Source organism: Periplaneta americana, chromosome 11 (genome assembly GCF_040183065.1).
Source record: "Periplaneta americana isolate PAMFEO1 chromosome 11, P.americana_PAMFEO1_priV1, whole genome shotgun sequence".
NCBI lineage: Eukaryota > Metazoa > Arthropoda > Insecta > Blattodea > Blattidae > Periplaneta > Periplaneta americana.
The window spans coordinates 100,778,199-100,789,571 of record NC_091127.1 but is presented as its reverse complement, the minus strand read 5'-3'; the positions used below and the strand labels follow the sequence as shown (position 1 = coordinate 100,789,571).

The window sequence follows — 11,373 nt, the reverse complement described above, 5'->3', positions numbered from 1 at the left end:
GAGGCGACGGAGTATTTCTACGTACAATTCTTTCGTTACAGTACGACCTTCTGGAATGAACTCATGGTGGATGAGACCCTGAGAGTCGAAGAAAACTTCCAACATAACTTTGCCTTTGGAAGTGTCCCTAGGAAATTTTTGCTTCCGAGGAGATGTTTTCGATTTCCACTCAGATGGCTGTCGTTTAGGGACTGGGTCGTACAAGTAGCACCAAGTTTCATCACCAGCAATAATTTCGTTTAAGAAATCACCATCTTCATCAGCCATACTGATCATGTCCCCAGCAAGAGTCATTCTTGTTTCTTTCTGTTCTGCCGACAACATTTTCGGAACTAACTTCTGAGACACGTAATGCATGTTGAGATGCTTGTGAAGAACATTGTGTACACTTCCGGCTGATATTCCGACCTCTGCTGCTATCTCTTTTATGGTTTTACGTCGGTCGTCCGTCACAACATTACGCACACGCTGAGCGATTGCTTCATTTGTTGCAGTTGTTGGTCGGCCGCTGTGTACGTCATCTTTGATACTATCGCGGCCACCAGAAAAGCGTTTATGCCAGGCATACACTTGAGTTTTTTTCATTGCTGCTTCGCCATATGCTTCTTCCAACAATCTTAATGTCTCTGCAGGAGTTTTGTGTAACAAAACACAGAACTTGATGTTTGTACGTTGCTCTGTGGACATAATTACAAAATGCGACGAACAAACAAAACACTATGATAAACAATTGCCTACAACTCAAAACCAACAATCGCCATTATCAACAAACTTTAAGGAAATGACATCATGAATGTTACCAACAAAACAAATGTATAATATCCCTTGTTATATATTAATACGAAAAATGGTAGTAAAATTCCGGGAACATTTTGAACCCAGTAGTACTATACTATAAAAATGACTGTTTTCGGTCTGAAACCGATTAGCTGTACTGCCCTTCAGAGTGTCATAAAATAACAATTTTTGGAGAAAGAGTGTTTTTGAAATATTCATGAAAAGTCGTAAAACTGCGAATTAGTAGGTTAAACCGTTACAAAATATTTAAAAGAATGGCCCTCCTAGTGTTAACACTACCAGGAAATGCAACAATAAGTGGAACTTTGTATTTTTGTCCAATTGAATCTCAATAACAACGGTTCATTTGAATGCTCGTTAACAGTTGCTCTTTCCCTCACCTTATTTGTGTTGAGAAGTTTTGAGCGGTAGGACGTTTTCCTGTGAAGTTTAACGCGATAATGCCGAAAAATATAAGTGCAAAATCTACATTGATCCGGCAATGGCTAACAGAATATTCAGAATTCACTTATGATGGAAAAATAATATTCTGCAAGATTTGTAGCAAACAGGTATGTAACAATAGTTGAAATATATAAATTCTATTAATTTTAATGAGTAGGCCTATAATATTTATACATTGACTGAGCTATCCTGAGGTATAATTCTTTTTAAGACCACTACACTTTAACCTTTTAAATTCCGATAGTTAAAGTATTTGCAGGTCATTAAAATTTTGATTGTTCGAACCCACTAACTTTGTGATAGAAATACGGCAATACAACAATTAGGATTTTATTTTAATTCAGTTTACTTTACATTTTTAGATTTCGCAAGAAAAGAAGTGCCACCTAAAGCAGCATGTGCATGGAGCGGCTCATAAGGCAAAAAAGCTCAGCAGAAAAATCAACTGCAACAAACTTTACTAACACAGCCTACTTCATCCAATCTCAGCAGAAATTTCTATGCTGATTTAACCAGAGCGTTTGTTGCTGCTAACATTCCCTGGAATGCAATTGAAAATCCGGTTTTAAGACAGTTTTTACAAAAATACTGCAAAAAAAAAATCCCATCTGAGTCGACCCTAAGAAAAAATTACTTAGACAGAATATACAATGAAACTTTAGCTTCCATTCGGGAGGATATAGGTGATTCTTACATATGGGTCTCTGTGGATGAAACCTCAGATCCTATGAATAGGTATATAGCAAATATGGTAGTAGGAAAACTTAGTCCTGATGGACCTTCGATTCCACACCTCGTATGTGTTAAGGAACTTTCGAAAGTGAATAGCCAAGCCATTGCTTATTTTGTAAATAAAGGCCTACAGTCTTTATACTCAGGTAATATAGACGATTCTAAAGTTCTGTTGTTTTGTACTGATGCTGCCTCATACATGGTTGCTGCAGCTCCACTTCTTAAAACATTTTATCCTAACCTCACGCATGTAACCTGTCTAGCACATGGCCTTCACAGGGTTTCTGAAACAATCCGGAATGAATTTCCTCTTGTCAATTCGTTTATTTCTAACACAAAAAAATGTTTTTGTAAAGCCCCATTCAGGATTTCAATATTCAGAGAGAACTTTCCAGATATCCCACTCCCACCTCAGCCGGTTGTTACACGATGGGGAACCTGGAATCAGTCAGTGGTGTATTATTCTAAGTATTTTAAAGAAGTGGTCACAGTTATTGATAAATTACCTGAAACTGATAGTGCAGCGTGTGTGAAAGCAGTGAAAGATTGTCTGAATGACTCACGAGTGAAAAACGATATTGCCTACATAACATCAAACTTTTCTTTCATGCCTGCAAGCATTGAACAATTAGAACTTGAAAAACAATCTCTTTGTAGCCAAATAGCAATAGTAAAGGAAGCTCAAGTGAACATACATTCTGCTTTGGGCGAAACTGGGAAAAAAGTTAAAAATAAGTGGGACAACGTATTAAATAAGAATGTAGGATTTTCATTGTTGGAAAAAGTATCAAGAGTGATATCGGGGGAAAGTGTAAATGTTCCAGTAAGTATTGATGTTTCTATTGTACCTAATTTAAAATTTGCGCCTCTCACATCAGTTTCGGTTGAAAGAAGTTTTTCTGCTTTCAAAATGATTCTCAGTGACAAAAGGCAAAGGTTAACTGTGGAGAATTTAGAAAAAATTCTGGTGGTGTACTGTGCAGATAATTATAATAAAGTGTGAGCATGGAACTGAATTTCAATAACTTAAAATGAGTAATCTTGATATCAATAATCATTATTTCATTAGTTTCAATATATTAAATTTGTGCAGCTCTATTTATAAATATAATATAGTATTCTTTTTTAATGTTTAAACATACTTTTTTGTGCGTATTTTAGTGTATAACTAAAAATCTCAGTGAAAGAAATAAGTATGATACCTTGATGTGCCTAAAATGCCTATTTTCATTAAAATAAAGCCTAATTTTACAAATTTTGAGCTTATTTTAGGCGCCTAAAACTGCAATTTTTAGTGCCTAAAAATCCGATGTCTAGTTATTACCCTTAAAACTAAAGAAAAAAAGGTAGATTACTATCAACTTGAAATTATGTAACTCTGAAAATATTGTGAGAAGAACACATGTTTATATTAAATTTTTTTGCTCAGAATGTCTTCGGAAATAAGCTCCGTAAGGAAAGGTAAATCCTCGTGGATGACTCTGTATATATACTCGTATATGAAGCGTTGAATATTTATCTTTATGATGGGAGGTTGAATTCATTACGGTAATGAATTAAAAAATAATTTGTATACACCCGTAGGGTGACGTGGTACACAAAGCATAATTAAGAGACAACCATTAGCAAATGTTACATCTCGGATATCAGAGCTTAAAAACCTCTGAATAGATCTTGAATATTACTTTGAAAAAATGTGAATTGTGGTCCTGTATACAGTATGACCGTTTGATAAGTTGTAGTTACGATTAAGAAAAAAGTCATGATTTATTAGTAGCAAAGTAAAGTTGATAACTCAAGAATTGAATTAAGATTAGAGTTATTAATGTAAAAATAGAAGAAAATAAAATAACACAAAAAACATGCAATAAATGAATGAGCCATTTCCCAGGAAAGCTTTCCGCCTACATAATATAGTATAAACGTAAAGTTTCACAGATAATGGACCAACAGAAATAAATAAAATTAATTATCTATCAACATCAGTCAAAAATGGATGAACTTAATTATCAATTATGCAAATTCCGTGAAATAATAAGAAAACCTTATGTAAAAAATCAATATATTTATATATTTTTATTTTACAGAGTCAAAATTAAATAATTCTGAAATGTATGGTAGTAATGAAACATCTCGTAATGATGTAAGATTGCGAAAAATAAACAACTCAAAGGATTAGTAGCAGCTGAAATGTGAATTTATGTACATAATTGAGAAGCAAACTTTCAAAATCCTGACATATCCATTAAAGAAAATGCTACAAATATTTGTCTCTGTAATAAATTATTTTTTTCTATGTTGAAATTTTATGAGAATCTATAGAAAAAATTAATGTTTAATATTTTACCGAATTGTTCAATGTAGAGATGTAAGTTTTTGGCATCTGAAATATTTTTTTGGAAATGGACATGTCAGATTTTGAAATGTTGGTCCTCAATTTGTAATAGTACGGTAAGGAATAAATGAAATAAGGAACGATTGAAGTCCAATCTCACTAAATCACAGGCTATTATTTAATATTTGTTTGTCTGTTTGTTTATTTATAATGGCAGAATTAAGGCCATAGGACGTTCTCTTACACTCTACCAGGTCACAAAGTACACAAGCAGTGAATTTATCCAACAAGAAAGTGCAAATAAAACGGATTGAGAACGCATCACTGTCTAATATGACAATTGAAGAAGTGGATTCCAAAGTGTCCTAAGTTTTTTTTTTTTAAGATTCTATTTAGGTTTATTCATGTTTTAATTTATCCTTTTGAAGCCTATATATAGGTAACTGTGTAAGTTTATTTAACTGACTCTCCTAAGTCTTGTCTTAGTGTCTTCATTATGTTTTTTTTTCTTTCAATGGGATCTAAGAGCGTCAAATTTATTTTATCAATTTTTGTCAATTTTCTCATAACTTGTCACTTGGATTAGGCCAGTTTGGAATCCACCTCTTCAATTAATTATATTACCTGAAAGACGAAGAATTATTGGATACCTTAGCATAGGCACCGACTTCGGAAGGCGAGGCACTTTCAGCCCCCTCAACTTATAGACCAGAAGCGTCGCTCTGCAATAAAATTAAAAGGGGGCCTCGTACCCCAGTAGTTGATAGAGATAAAAAAATAATGAATTTGTTTGAAAGATGTAGTAGGACATAATCCAAAATGACTACTTCAAATCCATAGAAATAACCAGCTGCCGTAATGAACATGTTAGTGACGAAACTTACAGTGTCCCCTCCCTTTCTTTCCTCCTGTATTTGAGATAGGTGAAACGCATGATGCAACAGTGACTCCACTTCTTTGTCTATAATCCATATTTTTTCTGTCCAGTTCTAATTTTTCAACTATTGCGATCAATCAGTAATTAGTGATAAGCACTGCTGAGATTCCTTTAACCTGCGCGGTGCAGTTAACGATGCAGCGACTATATTCGTAGAGGAAAGAAAGAGACAGAGAATACCTTTACGATTCCATTCGGAAGCAGAGCTCGCGTGTATACAGGTACAGTCGAATGTAAAATCTTCTAGCAGGTCAATGAAACAAAGTTTCCATGTGTACTAATTTTTTCTTTATTTAGCAATATTTGCACTGGAATTTAACACAGTCAACTTCATATCACTTTCAAAAGTAATTAAATAAAACACATAAATACAGTACGCTTCTTTGAATAACAAAAACTAGTCATTACAACTTGGCATACATAAATAAGATATACTTCTATGTATAACAAATACCGGTACACTCTCCTAATGTTATCGAGAACTGTTTCGTAAGATGATTGCACATAGTTTTTGTGAAGAGTTGATTGACATGGGAGTTTCCTACCTATACATTTCTCCACGAAATCTTTAAAACCCAAATTTTCAACGCTTAAAATGGGAATATTGGCACTTACCAACATTTTACAAAGGTCCAAACAAATTATTCTTCTTTGATACTTGTACTCCTTGAGGTGGATGGGAATTCTTCCTGTTGTGTTTTAACATGAATTTTCATATGTTCACTATGTCTTCTTGAATTACAATTTGAATGAACGAAATGTCTTTTTCCCGCTCTTATTTTCACATTACATACTTAAAAAAATATATATTACACCAGGCCTGCAGAACTCGTAAGTAGGGGAAATATGACGTCAGCCTCACTCCACTTCTATTGGGGAAGATTGACTTCCGCGTAGAGTTATTTACCTTCTCTGGACGTCAAAGGTCCATCAGTGGCGGCATGTAATTTTCAAAAAGGATTGTAATAAATTCATTTTTTATAATGCGTTATCTCGTTTCAAGGTTTACAGTTATGCTAGATTTCCTGTCGGTAGTTTCTTTGAGATTTCTTTGCACCTAACCTGTTTTAGATTTTCGAAAACTTTTCTCCTATCATCACCTACGGAAACATAAATTTATAGCATTTAAGTAATGAACCATGAAAGTCACTTTTAATTTCAATTCAAAATGAATACAAAGAGTGACGTCCTTAATTTTACTGTATATAAATAAATAACCAATATACAGTTCGTAATAATGTACTTACCCGAAAGTTTGTGCATTCCATAATTCTTAATATGGACTTTGTTGAAATGTGGTTTAATATTAAAATGACGAGTAGAAATAAATTGGATGGGACACAGTAAACAAGCAATTTTTTCGTCTTCAACAACAAAATAATCATATTACCATTTCCTTTGGATTTTGCCATGTTTCAGTTCTCTTTAAACTCCAGTACGCGTATTATTTGTTTGTTTATTATTTACTTATTTTCTTATTTACTTACTTATTTAGGCTAACTTATTTACTTACTTAATTACTTATTTATTTACTTATATATATATATATATATATATATATATATTTATTTATTTATTTGGCTGGAGTGCGTTACAATGTTGAATGATCATATAGCTATCACTCACTTATCAACGCACAATTTATTTATCGTCCTATTACTAGTAAAAGCAGTTAAGATCAGTAATATAAGTTTTGTAAAAACAGGAATTAAAATTTTATTAACGCACGAAAAATCGTATTAAATTCTTCAAATATAGTAATTGGTTTCTTGCCTGCATGCAACATTTCTGACTTATTTCATTTTAATAGAATACAGAGCACGGAAAGACAAGTCGGGGAGTGTGCTTAACTTATTTTACACAAAATGTGAATTTAATCGGCTTTACTAGTAATAGGACGATATATACATAGATAGACCTTCTTACATTATGTGCACACATACAGTAAATTTTAAAATTTATTTTATATTTCTTTTAATTTATTTATTTCCCTCATTCATTTGTCTCTTACTTTCTAAAGGTATGTTCTAAGGATTTTATTATCAGTTCATTTGTAATTCTTGATAGCGTATTGCAGCCGTGGCGAAAATGTTATGCGCCGAGCCACTGTGTAACCTGCAACGTGCATAGCACCTATGGAGAGGGGCGGACACTCGAAGGGGAAGTGAAGCAACTGTCTGACTTATTGACGGATTTTCATTTTCCTTACGTCAAGTACTTGAATATAATTTTATACAATAAGGTTACAAACTAATGTTTAGTACGTGTAACGAAGAAATAAATGAACAAGAAAACATAGGACACATTATCACAACCTATTAACTGTCTTCAGAATGTCTCTGCGACAGAGTTTCAAAATCAGGAATTATGTCACTTACTGCCAGTCGTAGTTTATCACGAAGGTATTTGTATGTCAGTCGTGATCTAAATTTGATTTTTACTATTTTCATTGTTGAAAATAATTTTTCGCAAACATAAGTTGTAGCGAACATGGCTTCAAAAGAGCAAGCGAAAAAACGAAGCTTCGAATATTTATTTTTCGGCAAAGATTTGAAAAGTTCAACATTTGTCAAGTCCTTACATCTAGCTTTCATTTAACATCACACTGTAAATCTGTGAGTTTAAATTGAAGATCTAACTGCCACATTATTCGTACATCTGCTGGAAAAGGATCGACGTACAGAGATGATGATGATAATAATAATAATAATAATGACGATGATGATGATAATAATAATAATAATAATAATAATAATAATAATAATAATAATAATAACACTTAATGTTTTAATGTTTCATGAGTGACATGTAGTAATTATAATGTCGTTTTATGTTATACAACAGTTTCCTCGTAATACTTATGAACAAATCATACATATAATATTCTCATCATATTGGCAGCAAAAAAAATGCGTCCTCCCATGCTACTTAAAACTTTAGTTTTTGTAGAGGTACATAGTTTCGAGAGAGACATTGCGACGACGCCACTCGCAGTTCAGAGACAAATACAAATGGAACGGAGTTTGACTCCAGTGAGTGAGAGTGTGGGGGTTGGGGGCAGTGGCGGCTGATTGACTGAGGCAAGTGAGGCCGGGCCTCAGTCACTTGGCTTAACTGAAATCAAATTTTGTGTTTTTATATAATATATTAGTTATTTGAATGAAGCATATATCGTTGTAGAAGCATTTGAAAACTTTGATGTATATAGACCTGTTTTGCAGTAAAATTTGTTCCTGAGGCCTGGATCGCTCGTGCCGGGTCTGGCTTGTGATGTACAGTATATAGACCTGTTTTGCAGTAAAATTTGTTCCTGAGGCCAGAATCGTTCGTGCCCGGTCTAGCTTAATGCATTTCATGTCCTTTCGCGGGCTTTGAGTTTACGCTTAAAACGTTGTAGCTGAGGCACAATTCGGCTGGCCTGGTCAGGTTTCACTCGTCCCATCCATGGGCCGGCCTCAAGGTAGAGTGGAGTGGGAATAGCAGTGGTGACTTGTGTTCCTAACTAGGCCATAAATAACAAAATTCCAGCTCTTTGGCAGGCAGAAACCCACTCGATTCTCTCCCCTTATGTCTCAGTTTATGACATAAGCGAGAGTGTTCTACTATTGTACTTCGTAGTACAGTAGTGAATCTGGGCCAATGTTGTTATGTATTTTGGGGAAATATAAACAGAAACAAATGATAGAAATAATGCTGGTGCAGTTAATTCATTGTTAATTATTATTAATGTCCTAGATTTTTTGATAAACAAGTAAATTATTTTCGAGATTTAAAACTAACCGCTATCAACATTCAGTTTCATTTTGTGATGATAGTGGATGCGGGTGTGTGATTTTAAAGTGATCAGTGACTACGATGTAACTGTTGATAATGGATAAATTCCTAAATAATAAAGAAAATTTACCACAATAAAACTGCAGCGAACGGAAAAGTAATAATAAATTGGGTTATAGTAGTGGCAGTAAAACTAATAGCATAAGTTCATCATAGCTGCAAGGATCAACGAAATGTGAGAAAAGTTCAATGAAAGGCAAAAGATAGTGTAAAAGTGCCGTAGTTTTCAACCATATTTCGTAAGCGATTTCCATGGGCAGTACATGAAAAATTAGACATGTTATTTTCTAATACAAACTTACAGTACTTATGGCTTTTTAAGGAACCCGGAGCTGCGGAGGTTCATTGCCGCCCTTACATAAGCCGCCATCGGTCCCTATCCTGAGCACGATTAATCCAGTCTCTACAATCAGATACCACCTCCCTCAAAACCATTTTAATATTACCCTTCCATCTACGTCTCGGCCTCCCCAAAAGTCTTTTTCCCTCCGGCCTCTCATTTAACACTCTATATGCATTTCTGTATTCGCTCATACGTGCTACATGCCCTGCCCATCTCAAACGTCTGGATTTAATGTTTCTTATTATGTCAGGTGAAGAATAAAATGCGTGCAGTTCTGTGTTGTGTAACTTTCTCCATTCTCTGTGGTGTAACTTCATCACTCTTAGTTCCAAATATTTTCCTAAGAACCTTATTCTCAAACATCCTTAACCTCTGCAAATCAAGATTTCAGGTATAACTCCCTGTAAAGTTGATTTGAATAATTTCGAGAGAAAAATTGTTCCGGAGCCGGGTATCGAACCCGGGACCTTTGGTTTAACGTACCAACGCTCTACCACTGTGCTACTCGGGAACTCTAACCGGCACCGATCCAATTTTTCCCTCTATATCCACAGACCTCAAAGTGGGCTGACAACCGTCAAGCAACCAACTTCGAGTGCACACTAACTCCGTGTGACTTAAATTGTGGTTTTCTGTTAACGAACAGTGACGTGTATTATGCAAATCAAGATTTTCAGGTATAACTCCCTGTAAAGTTGATTTGAATAATTTCGAGGCAAAAATTGTTCCGGAGCCGGGTATCGAACCCGGGACCTTTGGTTTAACGTACCAACGCTCTACCACTGAGCTACTCGGGAACACGGGAATACGTAAGTCACACAGAGTTAGTGTGCACTCGAAGTTGGTTGCTTGACGGTTGTCAGCCCACTTTCAGGTCTGTGGATATAGAGGGAAAAATTGGATCGGTGTCGGTTAGAGTTCCCGAGTAGCTCAATGGTAGAGCGTTGGTACGTTAAACCAAAGGTCCCGGGTTCGATACCGGAACAATTTTTCCCTCGAAATTATTCAAATCAACTTTACGTGGAGTTATACCTGAAATCTTGATTTGCATAATACACGTCACTGTTCGTTAACAGAAAACCACAATTTAAGTCACACAGAGTTAGTGTGCACTCGAAGTTGGTTGCTTGACGGTTGTCAGCCCACTTTGAGGTCTGTGGATATAGAGGGAAAAACTGGATCGGTGTCGGTTAGAGTTCCCGAGTAGCTCAGTGGTAGAGCGTTGGTACGTTAAACCAAAGGTCCCGGGTTCGATACCCGGCTCCGGAACAATTTTTCCCTCGAAATTATTCAAATCAACTTTACAGGGAGTTATACCTGAAATCTTGATTTGCATAATACACGTCACTGTTCGTTAACAGAAAACCACAATTTAAGTCACACAGAGTTAGTGTGCACTCGAAGTTGGTTGCTTGACGGTTGTCAGCCCACTTTGAGGTCTGTGGATATAGAGGGAAAAATTGGATCGGTGTCGGTTAGAGTTCCCGAGTAGCTCAGTGGTAGAGCGTTGGTTCGTTAAACCAAAGGTCCCGGGTTCGATACCCGGCTCCGGAACAATTTTTCCCTCGAAATTATTCATCCTTAACCTCTGTTCCTCTCTCAAAGTGAGAGTTCAAGTTTCACAACCATACAGAACAACCGGTAATATTGATAGGCTATATATTTAACGAAAAAAAAATAATGTTTTCTCAGACATTTATGCAAACTCCTAGTTCCCCCTCCCCAAATATTGCAAGGAAGCCGGTGCTATGTACCTCATGTCAGAAAAGACAACTGAGCCTAAACCAATCATGAGGCTGAAGATGATGATGATGATGATGATGATGATAAATTTCTCGAGAAAGTCACTATTTACTTAAAAGAAGAAAATATGATACAAATTGATTTTATCGTAGCAATAGGCTTAAAATTGAACTTTTTAAAATAATTGGTAATATATCATAATGTGTA

The 11,373-nt window shown here is 35.2% G+C and overlaps 1 non-coding gene across 1 annotated transcript; it reads left to right on the top strand.

Moving 5' to 3' along the window:
- Window positions 1-10,905: 10,905 nt before the first annotated feature.
- On the top strand, window positions 10,906-10,977 carry TRNAN-GUU (transfer RNA asparagine (anticodon GUU)). Its single transcript has one exon. It is a non-coding gene; the product is annotated as a tRNA-Asn (tRNA).
- Window positions 10,978-11,373: the final 396 nt, after the last annotated feature.